Raw genomic sequence first — 18,185 nt, 5'->3', positions numbered from 1 at the left:
ACAGTACGACTGATGAGCTCGATGCATCTCGGATTCTCTTCCCATTATACTCAAAATAAGTGACTACTACTATATGTAGATGTGCGAATATTCTCAATTATCTCTGAAATGTACCTAAGTACGAACATCGGGCGAACTACGACAATTAACACGCGTGTTATTGCCTCCAGCGAGTGAGGGATTTCACTAGGGGACCCACCATAGCAGCATCATACTTTTACAAGAAGAAGTAGTTACATAGAATTAACCGAGTTATTAATAATAAAAAGCGCAATTAAAAAATAACAAAAACTTAGTAAAACAATAAGTAGGTAGGTATACAGGGTGTTAAAAAAGAGTGTAAAATATTTAAGGAGGTAATAGTATGAACCAAAATAAGCAGAAAAGTCTCAATAAACATGGGTCCGCAAAGTAACGGTTGCGGAGATCTGGAATGTTTTATGTTTTTAGCCCCTTTTTTATTTTGCAAAAACGTTGTGTATTTTCTTATAATAGTTGGTTGAGGTTTAGTGAAATAAACAGTACGTATTTGACAGTTGTTCTCAGTGCACAAGTTTTCTTTCGCTATGGCTGGTTACTCTAACGCTGAATTAATAGATATGCATTTCATGTATGGTCGTGCTAATGGGAACGCCACCGAAGCGCGACGTCTTTATGTTGACGCTTATCCAAATCGCAAGATTCCTTCACAACGCATGTTTGGAAGAATTCACCAAAGATTGCGTGATACCGGTTCCTTGAGTAAACAGTGCCATTTATCCGGAAGACCAAGGTCGGTATCCACTCCTAGAGAAGAAGAAGAAATTCTAGCACTGGTAGAGCAGAATCCAGGTACGAGTGTGCGGAGAATATCAGCCGCGGTAGGAATTAGTAGTCCTCTTGTTTGGAGAATCCTTCACGAGCAACTGCTTTATCCATACCATGTGCAACGAGTACAGGCCTTAAATCCAATAAATGATCATCAAGCATGTTTGGTTTTTTGCCGCTGGTTTCTACGTCATGATGCTGAAGACCCTCGTTTTCTTGCAAACATTCTTTTTACTGATGAGACCGGGTTCACAAGAAATGGAGTGTTTAATTTTCACAATACGCATATTTGGGCCGACGAAAATCCTAATGCTCTAATAGAATCTGGACATCAGCCACGTTTTTCATTAAACATTTGGATGGGTATTGTAGGTGACAGGTTTCTAGGTCCTGTTGTTTTACCAAACCGATTAACAGGCGCTGCTTACTTCAACTTTCTGCAGAACACACTGCATGAGTTTTTGGAAGACATTCCTTTGAATCAGAGGCAACAAATGTAGTTCCAGCATGATGGTGCTCCAGCTCATTTTTCCATGGCTGTTAGAGAGCATTTACACCAAAATTTTCCACATAGATGGGTAGGAAGGGCCGGACCTGTTTTATGGCCTCCAAGATCGCCTGATCTGAACCCTCTAGATTTCTTTGTTTGGGGATATTTGAAGACATTAGTGTATGGTACGCCTGTAAATAGCCTGGAAGAGCTGCAGCTACGGATTAATCAAAAGTGTCAAGAAATCCAAACCAAGGAGGGTGTTTTCGAAAGAGTTTGAATATCGTTGAGACGAAGATGTCGTGCCTGCTTGGAAATGGACGGAGGGCACTTTGAACATCTTCTGTAACTTTGTTTTTTGTTTGTTAAAAGCTTCCTTTGTCGGTTTATTACTAATAAAATAAAATGTTTGAAAAACGAATAGTGGTCCATATCTCCGCAATGTTACTTTGCGGACCCATGTTTAATAAGACTTTTCTGCTTATTTTGGTTTATAAATTATAAATTTTGGTTTTTACTAATACCTCCTGAAATATTTTACACTATCTTTTTAACACCCTGTATAAATACTATTATAAGTAGAGAAATAATCCACTAGTCCACTAACCCAGGAATCCAATAGCCCAAAAACCCAAAAACTCTAAAAATTACGATTACTCAATAATGTAATTGAAGAAATACTCTCATTCCTACGGCGTAGCTCCAACTAAAATTTACCAATTTCTGCACACGGACAAGTTTACCCCATTATATCTTTAAAAGTATGGGTTTTAGGACCGTGGTGTAATGACAACTTTTAATGAGAATGTCGGCAACTATATAACATACTAAATTTTCAGCCATTTTCACCGAAAACTATTTTCCATAAGAAATGTGCGTGGTCCTTTCTTATAGTTTCTCTTATGTTGAGCATTGTTGGGATTTATTTTCTCATCTCTCTGAATTGGCACCCAGAATTAAAAATACCAATAATTTCTTTCTTGTTATATTGGTTAAAATATAAGTGGACTATATGTTGTAATGTAATGTAATGTATAAAATTATGAACAAAAATTCGCTTACTTGGGTTAGGGGCGTATAATGAGTTGCATATCCTGCAGGGTCATATTTTACCGAACACCGTATATTGTCATAAAGAATAAGTTATGACTACTATCAGTTGACAAACTCAGGCTATTTCTAATATTTAGGCGCAAATTTTTTTAATGGTTATTTAATTAAATTGGCCGATTCATTAAAAAATATTCACAATTTTATGTGCAAGCAGAAAAGATACGAAAGTGTATAAAGTGACTTCAAATTAAGTATAAAAAAATTAATTATAACAATGCAGTGTTATCTAAATCATTTTAAGTACCTATTACGTAATAATGTCTTTAAATAAAGTAGCATACCTAGATATTGTAATCCATAGTATCTTTAATAACAATATGCAAAAAGTGGAAGAAATTTTAAAAAATCGAGTCGTGAATATTTCGAAGACTGCTACACTTTGTATAAGACTGTTTTTGGTACAATTGATTGTAAATGACTTCTCTCACACCTTTGTCAATCGTACTATGAGCGTCGATAGCAATGCCCTCTGGATCCTGATGGCATACAAATTTCAAAATTTATAGGCAAGCGTTAGCTTTTATTTTGAATTATCTTATAACGAATCTTATAAGATCAATGTATGCAAGCAGTTTATGTGAAAACTATGGCTTTAATTTTATTAAATTATTTACTCGATATTATAGCAAACATGCCAATTATACCATTTTGCTCATAACTATTCAGTTATCAGTTTAAAATAAATATACTTACCTTTAAAAAGTATCATCGGGTTGGGAGCAGTCGAGTTTGTAGCTTATATTATATTTTTATATACAAGAGTCCTACTGCGATTTTATGTGCACAGCAGGGAACACATTAATATGTTTATTTAGACATAACGCAGCCATGGTGAGAAACTATTCGTATCAATAAAAATTAGTACATCAGTAAGGGATATGTAATTTGTGGGCACTTAGTAACTAATTCTTTAAATCTATGTAATAATTCACTGAAATATTTAAGTAGATTTTTCCAGTATTTAATTTGAAATCTTAGTGCAGATGCTAGGCCAATTTTTAATGGCGAATTCATAATTAATAAAAAAAAGTTCCTATCAGAGATTTGCCCGGAAACATTTACTTTTTGAAGGTGTTATTAATAATTAGTAATTAATTAAAATACTTAAATTTTCAATATCTTGGAAGACAAAAAATTGCAAGTGACAATTACTAATTTACAACACAATTAAGAACTTGTATATAAAAAAATACTATTACTATTACTATTATGTAGATATAGTTGTGGATAATCAGAAATTACACCAAATTAGAAGGAAATTGCTTCATCCGTTCTTGTTATTTAAAAACATTTCCTTTTGAAATTTATAACACCCTGTACCTCGAAAACGAGGCATTTCCAGACGCATGTGAACTCTTTTAATTAATTTGTGAGGTAGATTCCTCCATTAAAATTTGACTAAATATTTTATTTAAACCTGTATCTATAAAGAAATTTATTTAGTATTATATAAAATAATGTTTTTTAAGTCCATGTTACAGCTGAAACAGGTTATTGCTTGCATTATTTTATAATGTTGTTGGTTAATTTGGATTTATTCAGCCCGTGTAGTAAACTGTGACTCTTTTTGCTTGGAAATAATATTAGATATACAGGGTGTCCCAGAATATGTGGGCAATTTCTCGGATTTATACAGGTATATTACGATTATACGGGTATATTACATTTTTTTCTTAAGTTAGTCTATAACCGAAATTGCATCAACCTACATTAATAAACTTCAGTAGTATTAGTGTTAATGTGGCATTTGCAGATAGATTACAAATTTAAAATTAAACTAAGATCTATTGGCAAAAAACAAAGTTTAGGGAAATGACAGCAAGCCAAGAGTAGATTTCATTCTTTTGCAGAACTGAAAGTATATTAAAATTTCCTAGTGCAGTTTTTGTAAATTCACTCTACTTCCCAATCGGGACCATGAAACCACCAAAGACCACTCAATGCAGAGACGATCGCGGCCAGAGAGACTCAAAACACCATCCAAGCGCTACAGAGGACGCGGGGCGAAAATTACAATATTTCCAAAATTTTCGCCATCGTTCCGAAAAGTGCTCCGAGCAGCCCCAAATCACTCCAGCCGCGTCAGACGATATTGCTGGAAGTCGATGTTGTTAGAAATACATACAGAGCGATAGTTAGTTCCGGGAAGCTAAAATCAAGAGTGGTAAAATCCAGAAACCTGAATGGTGCGGACCTTCTCACCTGGGCTACCTACGAACCTACCATACCCTGCAACAGAACGTTAACACAACCAGCCGGGAGTTCAGTAACCATCCTGGTAGCAAAATCTTGCACAAGTCACTTATACAAGACTACTGTGTACCTGAAATCAGCATCAGGTTTACTGCAAGATTCATTATGCAATTTGATTCAGGGCACTTGAGCACAGAGAGATAAATTAAAGCAAGTGACTACGTTGCAGACTCACATTAGAATTAAATAAGTCATATTGTACTTGACTTATACTAATCCACCCCTTTGGACTCAAGTACTTTTGGTTAAGTCTGTCTGGTGCAAGTATTGTAAAACTATCAGGCATAAGAAACGATATACATTTCAGGAAAAAAAACATTCTGACACAATTTGGCTATTTCAAGTAAACTTGAAACGACTTGTATTAGAATTGCACACGATTGTGCTACCAAGGCAGCGCTCGGAACCTAGAGTACCTAGAGTTTGTACTCGCTCCGAATTTATGCAGTATGTTATGCCAATCTGTACATATTTATTGTCATTAACCAAAATAATCAATAAATTCACTTATTGCAAAATATTTCAGAGTTACATTTCTCTACAAAAAGTACTAAAACAAGCTCAAAGTTCTCATAGTTGTTAAAGCTACCCACCTAGGGTCTGTTCTGCCTGCACCCTCAAAGCACAGCTCACAAAATTGCCATATACACAGCTCTAAAGCTGCCATACACAAGCTCTCCGAGGAGGCACAGTACAAAAAACACCTAAAGCTTACAAGCGCTTTACGGAGGTCTCAAATAATAAACTTTAGTGCCCTAGCAAGGCACTTAAAGACAGTGATATAGACACCAGAGTATTAAATTCACAGTGCTCCTTAAAACCAAGTGCAAAACAGTGAGTTGAAACTCTCCAAAACTAAACTTCTGAGTAAAGGCAAGTTAAGTCACTGAGTGCAACATTGGATATACAAAATACAGTGTGGACCCTTTCATCTGCTCCAAGCGTCCGTTGAGGTTGGCGTGAAGGAAGAGGCGCCCGAGGGGCCTTGCAAACACATATGTATAAGGGTCAGTCACTGTATCCAAATGCTGACGGATAATCCTGATAGGCCAAACGGTTTGGCCAATCAAGTTCCATAATAAAAATTTATAAAGCTAGTAAAATCAGAGTATTTAGGGTATTTAAAAAAACCTACTTTTGAAGATACTGGTAAAATTTAATAAAAAAAATAATTCTAACATAATGAAAACAAAAGGATCATCCATAGCTCATAATAAAACATATCATTTTCTTTATTTAACTGGGTATTATGCCGCCCGAAAATTAAAATTAAAAATTAATGAATTGAACCTTTAAGCCAAAAAGGCTATTTTCATGAAAATAGTTTTGCTTGACACTGAAAAAAGCAGACAAATAAAAAATGAAAAATACACAAATATTATGCACTTCAATAAGTTGCTGATGTCTTGCAAATCTGTATGTTGTCTTTTCAAAACGTATAATCGTTTTGTTTTAAAATGAGTTTTAACAATTTTAAAATTAAACATCATTTATACATTCCAAAAGCAAAAACATATTTTGGTTTTTTTGGTGACTGAAACCACATCTAAACCTGGTTAGCTTAAGTTCTCTTGTATTAGTTATTAGAGTTGGCCTTTTGACAGATCTAACGAAAATTCTTTTGGTTTGAGTTTATGTCTATATAATCACAAATTATAGGTCAATTTCGAACGTTTGCCCGGGTTAGCTTCATTTTTCGAAAAAATGTCAAACCGGTAACTTTAGTTACCTGCGCTAGTGGTTTTCTCCCCAAAAAACAATTTATTGAAGTTCCTGATACTCTTTATTTGTCTGCTTTTCTTAGTTAAGATTTTTGGTTAAGCAAAACCATTAAAAAAAATACCCTTAACTGATCCTTTTGGTACCAGGGTTTGTTAATATAATAGTATAATTAATTACAAACTTTTATTTAACTTACCCTGTAAGTATGGGTCAAACTGTGCAACTGAATTTTAAAACAGTTATCCCCCAATCGATCGAGCTAAAATTTTGCATACACGTTTAGTTTGGATGACAATCCATGGTTAGCAAAGTGACGTCATTCTAAATTCGATATGGCGGACTCCCAAAGATGGCGGACCAGTTATTTTTTATGCACCCCCATGATATGGGTATCAAATGAAAGGGTTTGCTGAGAAGAATACGATAGTAAAATGACGACGCTAAAAGCTTGTTTACAAAAAATTATACATGAACTTAATTTTAAATTTTTTTCATAGGTGGCGAAATAACCAAATAAATAAAGAAGAAACTAAAACTGGCCAGACAATATAGAATGTATTTTTTTATTTTTTTATATCAATTTCCTCGACAATGGAGAGTATGTTATTCTAAAATACATTGAATATTAATTATAGTCCGTACGATACTTGTTGAGATAGAATTCCAAGGAGACCCCTGCGTCACTTTTTTGGAATTAACCGCATTGGACACTCGAAGTAGAAAGACACTGGCAGCTTGCAATGCATATAGTGTTTTGCAGTTACGAAGGCGTGTTTCTTCGTAGGTGTTCTTGGAATCCTCTCTCAACAAATATCATATGGGCTGTATAGTTTTTAACGTATTAAAAATGTTAATAATAAGGATAATTTCGTTATGCAAAAATCTAAAGGAAAAGGTAATAACATTTTATTACTTTATTACATATTTCCCTTATTTTTAAAAAACAAATTAATATAAATTACAATTTCATTTAAGTTTTCAAAATTCCATTTCATTAATATTAATTATATTTATATTTTAATTATCACGAAACCGTAGGGTCAGATATTAAAGTCAGAAAGACGGTTATTTGTTTGCTAAAATTAAAAGGGTTTACTGTATAATTAATTTTCTGTAACCCTGTTTCTTTGCTCATTGAGGTTTAAATATTTCAGTACAATTTCCGCAACCAAAACAATTCTCACGTTTTATATATTTCATTAATTGCTTAAATTTCTTTTCTGTGGATTTTATTGGAATTATATGATATCAAACTGGATTTTATTTGCTGTGCTTTGTACGGTATTTAATAAATACTTAATTGCGTGCGGTGAAATGTTATACGAGTATACACACCATTATGGTGATGAATCACTTTAATTACTCTTAATTACACAGACGTTAATCAAATCGTATAAATCAAAGCGGTAAACAAATAAATGGTGGAATTATGAGAGAAATTTTAAAAATCCTTTAGTATCAGAATGGCTAATGAAGCGATATATAAATCATCTGGATATATTGCATGGTTGAATATCTCATAATTTCCCGGTATGTATAAAATAGGATCAATGCAAGAAATGATATAATACTTTATGTTTACTTGTAGAACTATTTTAACCATTTATCATTAACAACCATTATTTTAGACCAGCTTATAAACTATTGCATTTTACAAAATTATTTTTGAAAATTATATCTTATGTAGTAGACAAACGCATTAAACTTTTTCTGAAATCGTTCGGAAATGTGTACCTTTTCAGCCCAATTTCAAACCCCAAAATACAGTAAGTCTTCTAGTATTTTAGTTCGTTGTTAAGCAACCATCAGCAAAGTTACTTTTCCGTATAGTTTTTTATCCCTATTTCATACAGTAAATACTCATAAATACATGCAAGCAAACCAACTCATATCAAAAATGCATTATTTAGTAAAAATAACATTTATTGAACGCATTCTACATATTAAACGTTTATTATATAACTAATTGTTTATATTTATAGTATGTTACAGTTTGTACAACTATTAAACATTGGCTGAACTTTACTCCAACACTCGGCGACATGATAACGGTTATGTTATTTATTTCTTCTTCGTCAATATTATTACTATTACTATTTGTCTCTGCAGCCTCTAAATATTTTATCTGCTTTGTCTAGTTTATTTGCAAAATATAATCTTCGGCAACGTTTGATGATTTCCATCCCCCCATGTCTTTTTAATGGAGTTAAATCTGCCTCAGCATTAATCAAAATGGTCGTAGACGATTAACGGAAACAATGCCCAGTGTATTTATCTGCAGTTTGAGACATGTTATCAGACTATTCCTACTACTTGCCTGCAACCTTTCCCATTTAAATATTTAAAGAAAAAGCTGTATTTTTTAAAATTTTCTGGGCGGCATGCAATATATTTTCTATACAGTGGCATATAAGTTTCATTATCCAGTATTTTAATAAAAAGTTTTCATCCTAAATCATTTAATTGATACAGTTCATCACGGCGATATGTACCGGCAACACCAAATATTAAGGCATCCCAAACAGGAAAAACTAATATCTAGATCTAGATATTTTAAAATTTTCCCTTCCAAAAGTACCTTATTCACTAAGTATACAGGGTGATTAAAAAAACACTGACAGACTTCTAGGGTAGATAATACATGAAAAATTAAGACGAAAAGTCTTAATAACATACGACATAGGGTCGCAAATGCCTCCTTAACGAGATACAGGGCGTCAAAGTTTCTGTAAAATTAAACATTGTCTGCAATAATTCCAAAATGCCTGAACATTTCTATTTCAAATTTGTTATGCATAGTTAGCGGCTTAAGACTAGTGCTTGATGTACTGCTCAAAATTTTATGAACAGCAGTATCGTAGAGACGGGGTCAACGTGACCCTTTTTTTTAAATATTTTCTACTCCACTGCTAATTTTGTCAACTATTTTCGTGTAAAGTGTTCAATTGTTTATCGAATTGGTCTCTTGCAAAATTTTGATTAAAGCTACAGTTTTTGAGTAATTTAGGTTGCAACTAATTTTGTCAGAATGAAATAGGTAACGTAAATAATAAATAACAAATTTAAGGGTGAAAACGTAACGATAAAAATTCTATAACTGAAAATAATGTAAAATATCAGAGTAGGTGCTGGAAGTGACCACCTTGTGATTCGACACACGTTTCTACCCTCTGAGCTAAGGACCTTCTTATTATTTCAAAAATCCCGGGCGTATTACGAATTGTTTGAAAGGCTTGTTGAATTCGTTGCCATAATTTCGAATTTACTGGAGTTCCGTAAATCAGCTCCTTAACATGGCCCCAAGTGTGGAAATCCAGAGGATTTAAGTCCGGTGAACGGGTGGATTGGACCACCACGTCCAATCCACCGTTTAGGGTATGTCATATTTAAATAATCTCTTACTTGTCGAGCGAAATGAAATGTTCCGGAGCGCCGTCATGATGGAACCAAAGGCTCCTCCGCACATCCAGTGGTACTTCATCTAACAAGCATTCATTAAAAAATTAAGGTAAGACTGGACATCTAGTCCATTTGATAGCCTAAAAGGACCAATGAGCGTGTCACCAGTAATGAACGTTAATTGAAAACTCATGCTGAAAATTTGTTATTCGAATGACGTGAGGATTTTCGTCGCTTCATAAATGATTATTGTGGAAGTTAATTATTCCTCGTCTCGTAAACGATGTTTCATCTGTGAATAAGATATTTGCGGAAAAATTGGAATTCTCTGCAAACCTGCCAAGCAGCCATCGTGACCACTAGTCTTGGTGGTATCTTGAGGTAGTAAATGTTGAACAAGTTGAAAGTGATAAGGGTGCAATTATTGTTCGCGAAGTGTTTTCCAAACAGATGACTGTGATATATTTAAATTTCTAGAAATTTGTCGGGTACTTAACATATTATTATTTTATATTGCTCTCTGGACCATTTCCTCAGATTCCGAAATTCTAGCATAACGCCATCGGCCAGAACGTGTTTTTCTTGAAAATAGTTGCTTTAATCAAAATTTTACAAGAGATCAATTCGATAGACAATTGAACACTTTACACGAAAATAGTGCCCGTTTGAAAAACTTAGCAGTGGCGTAGAAGATATTTTTAAAAAATGGTCATGTTGACCCCGTCTCTACGACACTGCTGCTCATAAAATTTTGAGCAGTACATCAAACATTGGTCTTAAGGTGCTAACTACGCATAGCAAATTTGAAATAGAAATGTTCAGGCATTTTGGAATTATTGCAGACAATGTATAATTTTAAAGCGAAGTCGTACTTTTCTCTAGATTTGTTTTGTAATAAATTTAAATTCACAGTTTTTGCAGCTGCTACTAACTCTGGTGGTGCCCTGGGCACCAGACCTGAAGATCATCACCACTGTTCATTTTAAATATTTTGAAATAAATTTTAGTATTTATTGGAATTATAACCGAATTTGACTTTTATCGCAACAATAAATAAACAATGATTGCCAAGGAAACGATTTCAAATGTTAGGTATGAATTAGTAAAAATTTCTTAGTTCGTATTAATTAATATCTTTTGCGATTTCAGAAAAATTGTAAGTGTACCTCCTAGTAAACTCAATTTACGGGAATGTATTGATTTTACTACTAGATATAAAATATACCATTGCGTGATTTATTGTACCTACTGAATCTCCAATTTTTAATCTATCACTCATTCAACTATCCTGGTCTCTTGCCTAGTTTGTGCAGGCTCACCAAGTGTTGTGTCTTTCGATACCAATTTGGGTCGTCCATAAAAATCACTTCTATGGTCTAATGATCTAGTGACTCTATGGTTTAAGAAAAACAATAGTATCTGTGACCTTGGATCCTTATTGGCTACAAATTTTAAAACATATAGTAATAATAGAATAAACATCATATGATACTTACTATAGAAAGACTGATAGGTTTTCGAAACGTTAACAACTTTTTAATATGATTTTTTTAGTGTAAGGTTTTCTTGTAAGGTAAATCCATTTTCAGAGAAATAACCCTTAACTGATTCTTTCAGCGCAGGGCTTTATTTAATTAATTTTAATTTTTTTTTTCATGGGGCATAAGGAAAATAATCCTTTTTTATGTTGTAATTGTTATAGATTTAGTTTGCAACGGCCTTCGTTGTTTGTCATTGTGTTGCCGCAGTCATAATATAAAATGGTGTGACTGTAACCAAGTGGGTCAAGAACAGCAATGTTAATATTCAAACAGAGTTTTAGTTTTGATTGAATTTGGGGAAAATATTTTACATGTGAGGTTAAAGTAGTATTCATTATAAATCTTATTCATGTTTATTTATGAGCAAGTTTTATTTTTTTATAATTATTTATATTTGGGATAAGTAAATAAATACCTACAAATCTCTTGGATAATGTTATTTTTGTTGTTAGATTTAACATAATTAAAAATTGGAACAAATTTTTAAATTTAATCAAACTTCTAAATTTATGTGAATCAACTTTATTTCAACTGGAATTCTCTTCATAACTCATTAATTCTGTGACATTTTTTCTCCATTAATTAAACATTAAAATATTCGTCTCATATGTATATGCACAGTGTCTTTTATCTCAAGAGCAGATTCATTAGATATGTTCAATTTCTGAATAAAATTTCACCTCCCTTCCTTAAATTTTAACCCTCCTGAGATTTTATTTTTTTAATAAAAGGAGTAATGAACTCTATATTTTGAAAGTATTCAAATTGGATAAAAATATTTCTGTATGTAAAAGCGACAGAATTTTAGGTCTATTTCCACTTATCAAAACAACCACAAAACAAGAGTACCAAATCAATTTTTATCAATTATTCAAGAATCATTGAAGATGTACAGTACCGTTTCATCATAGTAGCTAATTTAATGTAAAATTTAACAAAAGCTAACCATAAAAACTCAAAAGTAAAGAATATATGAATGAATAAGAGTATTTTCTGACTCTTTAAATGTTCAAAATCCTTACTTCCCTTCTCGATCCGCATGCCTACGTTTAACTGCTTTATTGTGGTAAAAAAATACATATCGAGAAAGAGGCTTTTCTGATATTAGCAATGTCATTGAAGTGCTTTAAAGCTTCAAAACTCCGACCAGTTTCTAGCTTCTGTTTGGGTTTCATAGTTACAATAAAGTTGACTTTAAGTAAAGTTTACTAATTACCATATTAACATGTTGTGACAAAGCTCTTTTAAATTTAAAGGCCTATTTCGGTTATTATAAAGCTGGCCGTTAATGTCGTTGACAGCATCTAATGAGAATTAATGGATTTAAGTATTATCGTATCTTGTCTTTCTATCAAAATTTATTATTTCAATAACATATGAAGAGCACACGGGAAAAGCGATCAAAGTTCAAAATATCGAAAATCAGGATTATTTCGTCCATAGTAAACCATTAAAAGACCGAACTAAGTCCCTTATATTTATGTTTAAAAACAAGCGTACAATGAAGGAGCGATCTATAAGTTCTCCCAATTTACGAATAACCAATCCAAGTCCGATAACCGATCCAAGGGGGGAGTAAATTTATTCTATTCTACAGTCTATTTTTTATACATACCCGCAAACTGTCTAAAAAAGGATCAAATGATGTTGTGCCCCTTTTGAACCATTTTTGCTTTAAATTTCTTGACGCAGGAGTACGACATTTAGAGATCTTCTGTGATTCCTGCGCTGACCAAAATAAAAATTATACCCTTTTAAGATTTTTGCATTTCCTGGTACATAAAAAAAGGTTTTTGACTGTGTGATTGTCACATTTCCCATAAAAGTTCATTCCTACCTTGAATGTGATAAGGACTTTTTCTAATTAACCAAAAAGTTGAAGTTGACGTTCTACAGCAATGGGTGGAAGTTTTTAAAAACAACAGATGCAAACCACGACCATTTGATTTTGTAGAATGCAAGCAAGAGATGTTTTTCGCCTGGGCAGAATTTCTAGCACCAACCTACCAGAAGAAGTTCCCATTTCCACAAGACCGCTAAGGGAAATTCGCATAAGCCATGAACATCCAAGAATAATAGAAACAAGAGAAAATTATAACGAAGAGAGACAAAGCTTCATTATTGCGGAACCAAATTTGACTTGGAAGGGAACCCCAAAATTTTATATAAACAAGCTTTTCCGGTGGCAAAGAAAAAATACCTACAGATACAGGAGCTAAAGAAATTCCTTGCTGAAGAACATCAAAATTACTACTTGGAGTTGCCGACCATAGATAACAATAGGAGTGATGATGAATTTGATGTAAGTTTACTGATCATTTTTTAACAAAAACTAAAACAGTCATTCCTTCTTTGCAGGAACTATAAAGAAACAACACTCTTCAGAAATGAGAAACCTCTTGCTCACATGTTAATGAGACAGCCTACCATTTTGACAGTTTAATATATCTGCTCAAAAACAACAAACGAGAGAAGTCACAGTGATTCTTTCTGTTACCTTAAAGGAAGCTTAAAACAAAATTTGTTTTGGACTTAGATCGTTTTTCTATTTTTTTTGTGTAGTTATATATTTTTAAGGTTTTAACGTTAATAAATCATCTAGTCAAGGCAAATAGATATTTCCTTTTTTTTTCAGTATCTAATAACAGGACACTTTCAAACTTTAAAACTGATTTATCTTAAAACTTGTCAAATGTGACTTAGATCGTTATTCCTGTGTGCTCTTCATATGTGTTCTTATCCATACGCAAATAATTTAATTTCTGTAGTCATCTGGTTCCAGCCATAATTTATTTAATCAAATTGTATGAAAATATTGTTCGACACTTTGCCAGCCAAGTTTTTATTCAATTTGACCTCATTTCCTTTTCTCTTTTCCTTCCTGTAGCTAATTGGAAAGGTAAATTGCATGGTGTGTGTCCAAATTTCCACTTGACATTTGCTGCCGAGCAAGCACGCGTTAGTTTTGCATCAACGTGTGTATTGAGGTATACAGAACCTAAAAGGTTTTATTGAATCGTACCTCAATTAAAAGAAACATATGTACCTAAAGTTTTAAAAATTAATGGTTATAAATTTGTATCATAATTCGCATATTTTGTTCAAAGTAAAAAAATACACTCTTTTTTGGAAGAGAAAAAAATGAGCCTATTATTAATTTTTGTACTGAAAACTACTTCTGTCTTGTGTGTAAAATATGAATATGAATTTATTTTTGTTGACTGTTGTGGAGTTAGCAGCTTGAAACAGAGTTCCCTCTTATCTAACCATTTTGAAAAACAAATAATTACGAATGCATATTTAGTCGCACTCCTAATGTCCCTCTTCGTAATTAATAAATTAGCATGCTCGTCACTACTCCTTTTACGACTGCTGTTAGGTAGTTACAAACGCAACTAACGCCGTCGGTAGTAATTTAATTTGAAGTGTGGCAAGAAGACGTGAATGTATACAACACATTAATTTTCATTAGTCATTAGTATTTCTTTGCGCTCAAAATTTTTTAAAGCTGTATAATTTAACTACGCGGTGTGATTCACATAAAACTTCCCAGAACGACAACTTGATAATTGAAAGAGATTTCTTCACTCTAAAAGAGACCATTGATAGAGTTAATCGGTGAAGCTGTTTAAGACCTCAAGTAGAATTTTTCCAAAATAAATTGTAGATAGGGCTGGGTTAAAGATTCTTTCAGGTGGAAATTTTGGAAAGTGGTTTGTGACACCTAGATTTAGAAAGACTATAACATAAATAAAATTTTGTTCTATTCTTAGTCATATAACCAGCGGCAGCTGACAAAAATTAAAATGGTTATATTTTTCTTTATCGTTTTTGGGAGATGACGCCAACAAAGACATCTTTCATGACGGAAAATAATTGTTTTAGTTCATAAAATTCGTTCAAAATATATTTTATATTCAAGTATCTCCATATTTTAAATCTTAGTTAATCAGAGTTGGAGTAAATATAAGTACTTTAGTTTTAGTTAGAGTTAATAGAGGGTTAGAGGTTAGAGTAAAAGTAAACGTTAGATAGTGAATAAACATATATATTCTTTTAAATTATTTATTTTAGAGCCTAATTGCTCACATATACAGGGTGTTCCACCGAAGAGGGACTCTTCTGTAACTCTGCAACTGTAGAATTTATAAAAAAATGGTTTCAATAAAAGTTGCCTGGAATCATGTGGACCATGTAAAGAAAATATTTTTAGCTTTACAGGGTGTTCCATTACGCGTGGAAGCTACATAACTTTGTTACTGTAAATGGAATACCCTGTATATTGTTGCATTTTTGAATTCCTTGGTTAATATTAGGTAGAGTTGGTGTTTAAAGGCTACCGTTTTCGAGATAATCAGTTGTTTTTGAAAAAAATCATGATTTCAGTTCTCTAAATGAAGCTAGATAGCATCTAAACCGTAAGAGTTAGAAACCTGCAGTTTTCACAGTTCGTTTTGGCATAAATTACTCTATCTTGTCATCTCTGAGCAAAATGTGTACCTTATTCAAACTCGGAAATAATGACACCTACTTTTAATAATCTTACCGAGTTGAAAAACTTTTTTTTCAGATGGAATGACCCATATTAATTATCATGGGTGAATGCAAAATTGAATGCCCTTTCGACTGATATAAGGTTGTCCATACTTATTTTTAATAGTTTTCCATAAAAATCAGGTTCTTTTCTAAAGTTCGAAAAAGTAGCTATATAACAGCGTCAACAAGGCATTGCAAAACCACTTTTCTCTCACATTTTATCAGGCCTGGGACTAATAGTGTCAATATTTATTGACTTGTTTAAAAATTGTATGACAAACAAAAGTAAACCACAAACAACTAAAACAAAACGCAAAACGAAACAAACTGAAACTCGGAATATAACAAAGAGAGGAATACCTACTTAGATCGCTGATTTACATCAATTGCTCGAAGTGTCTTTCATTTTGATTAATACACAAATGAATTCGGTTTTTAAAAGACTGCTACATATCTTCCGCGGTAAACTTTGCTTTTTATAAATCCCTATAAAAAGAAATCGCAGTTTGTCATATCTGGATACCTTGAAGGCCAACTCATTGGCCGACTGCGCCCTATCGACGAACCGCAGCGGTATTGTGTTCTATTCTATTCTTCGAAGTGTAGCTAAAGGAATGTCGCCTAACAAATCTTCCAGAGTGTTTGTTAGAAAGTTTAAATAAACTGCTCCAGTTAGATGCTGGTCAAAAAAAGAATGGTTCAATGACATGGGTTCCTAAAATTGCTCCCTCACACGTTCAAAGACCATCGTTGGCTATGAGTTGTCCGGAATTGGTGAGGATTTACTGTATCATAATAATGGCAATTATGACAATTAACGAAACCATTTTTACGAAAAGTAGCCTCATCGGAGAACATGACCCGTTTAAAAAAATCATCATCTTGATTTAACATCTCAAGTGTCCACTGACAAAACTCTAGTCTCCGCTGAAAGTCTACTTTTAGTAACTCTTGGTGTAATTGGATGTGATAATGATGTGCTGTGCTGTGCTTTTGTAAAATCCTATGTATCGACGTTGTACTAGTACAATTGCAAGGCCTTCTTGTCGCTGTTACATAGCTACTTTTTCGAACATTAGAAAAGAACCTGATTTTTTCTGGAAAACTGTTAGAGATAAGTATGGACAACCTTTTATCGAAAGGACATTCAATTTTGCATTCACCCATGACAATTAAAAATTCCATTTGAAAAAAAAAGTTTTTCAACTCGTAAGATTATTAAATGTATGTCTCAGTATTCCCGAGTCTGAATAACGTACACGTTTTGCTCACAGATGGCAAGATAGAGTAATTTATACCAAAACGAACTGTAAAAACTGCATGTTTCTAACTTTTACGGTTTAGAAAGCTGAAATCGTGATTTTTTTCAAAAACAACTGATTATCTCGAAAACGGTAAGTTTTAAACACCATGTACAATTAATAAACTCTACTTAATATTAGCCAAGGAATTAAAAAACGCAATAATGTACAGGATGTTCCATAGAAAATAAAATAACGAGGTTATGTAGCGCTCACGTGAAATAGAACATCCTGTAAAGCTAAAAATTCTAAGCTGATTCCGGACAACTTTTATTAACACCATTTTTTTATAAATTGTACAGTTACAGAGATACAGAAGAATCCCTCTTAGGTGGAACACGTTGTAGGTATATTTGTTATGGAAAATTTAAAATTTCAGCTTGCCTATTAGTACACAGATTTTTAGTACATAACCAAACGTTAGGAAGTGCGAGAATAAGAAGGCATTAAGCTACTTGTGGAATACTCAAATACCGGGAACTAGTGGAATTGTTTACTCATTAATTAACATTATTTTCTCTAGTTTATGCACCTATCTATCCAAAAAAATCTTTTCTCGTACTTTTTAAGACGTCTTCACGTACCTTAGGGGTACAATACCACTGTCTTAAATCATTCCTCATCAAAATAGGGTCAATTCAGTTTTCACTTGCCGCCACTGAACATAACTTTTAAATGTAAAATTGTTTGTAATAAGTCTTTTGAGTAGGAAGGGTGATATAGGACAGTATTCTGATTTTTGGCACAAAACTAACGAATTTACAAAGCTAAGTGTACGGGCGCACTATCATGATGCAAGAACCATGAGTTGTCTCGTCACAACTCTGGTCTCTTTTTGCGGATTTTTTCACGTAAATATTGTAAAACGTCTTGATAGTACACACGGTTCATTGTTTGACCATGACTAAGAATTCAAAATGCACAATTCCATTAAAGTCGAAAAAAACAGTGAGCATCACTTGACTGACGTGCTTTCTTGGGGCGTGGGGACCCTTTGCCAATTGAACGAACTTTTGTCTCAGT

The sequence above is a fragment of the Anoplophora glabripennis genome, unplaced genomic scaffold (assembly GCF_000390285.2).
Source record: "Anoplophora glabripennis isolate ALB-LARVAE unplaced genomic scaffold, Agla_2.0 scaffold325, whole genome shotgun sequence".
NCBI lineage: Eukaryota > Metazoa > Arthropoda > Insecta > Coleoptera > Cerambycidae > Anoplophora > Anoplophora glabripennis.
This window is presented reverse-complemented; position numbering follows the sequence as displayed.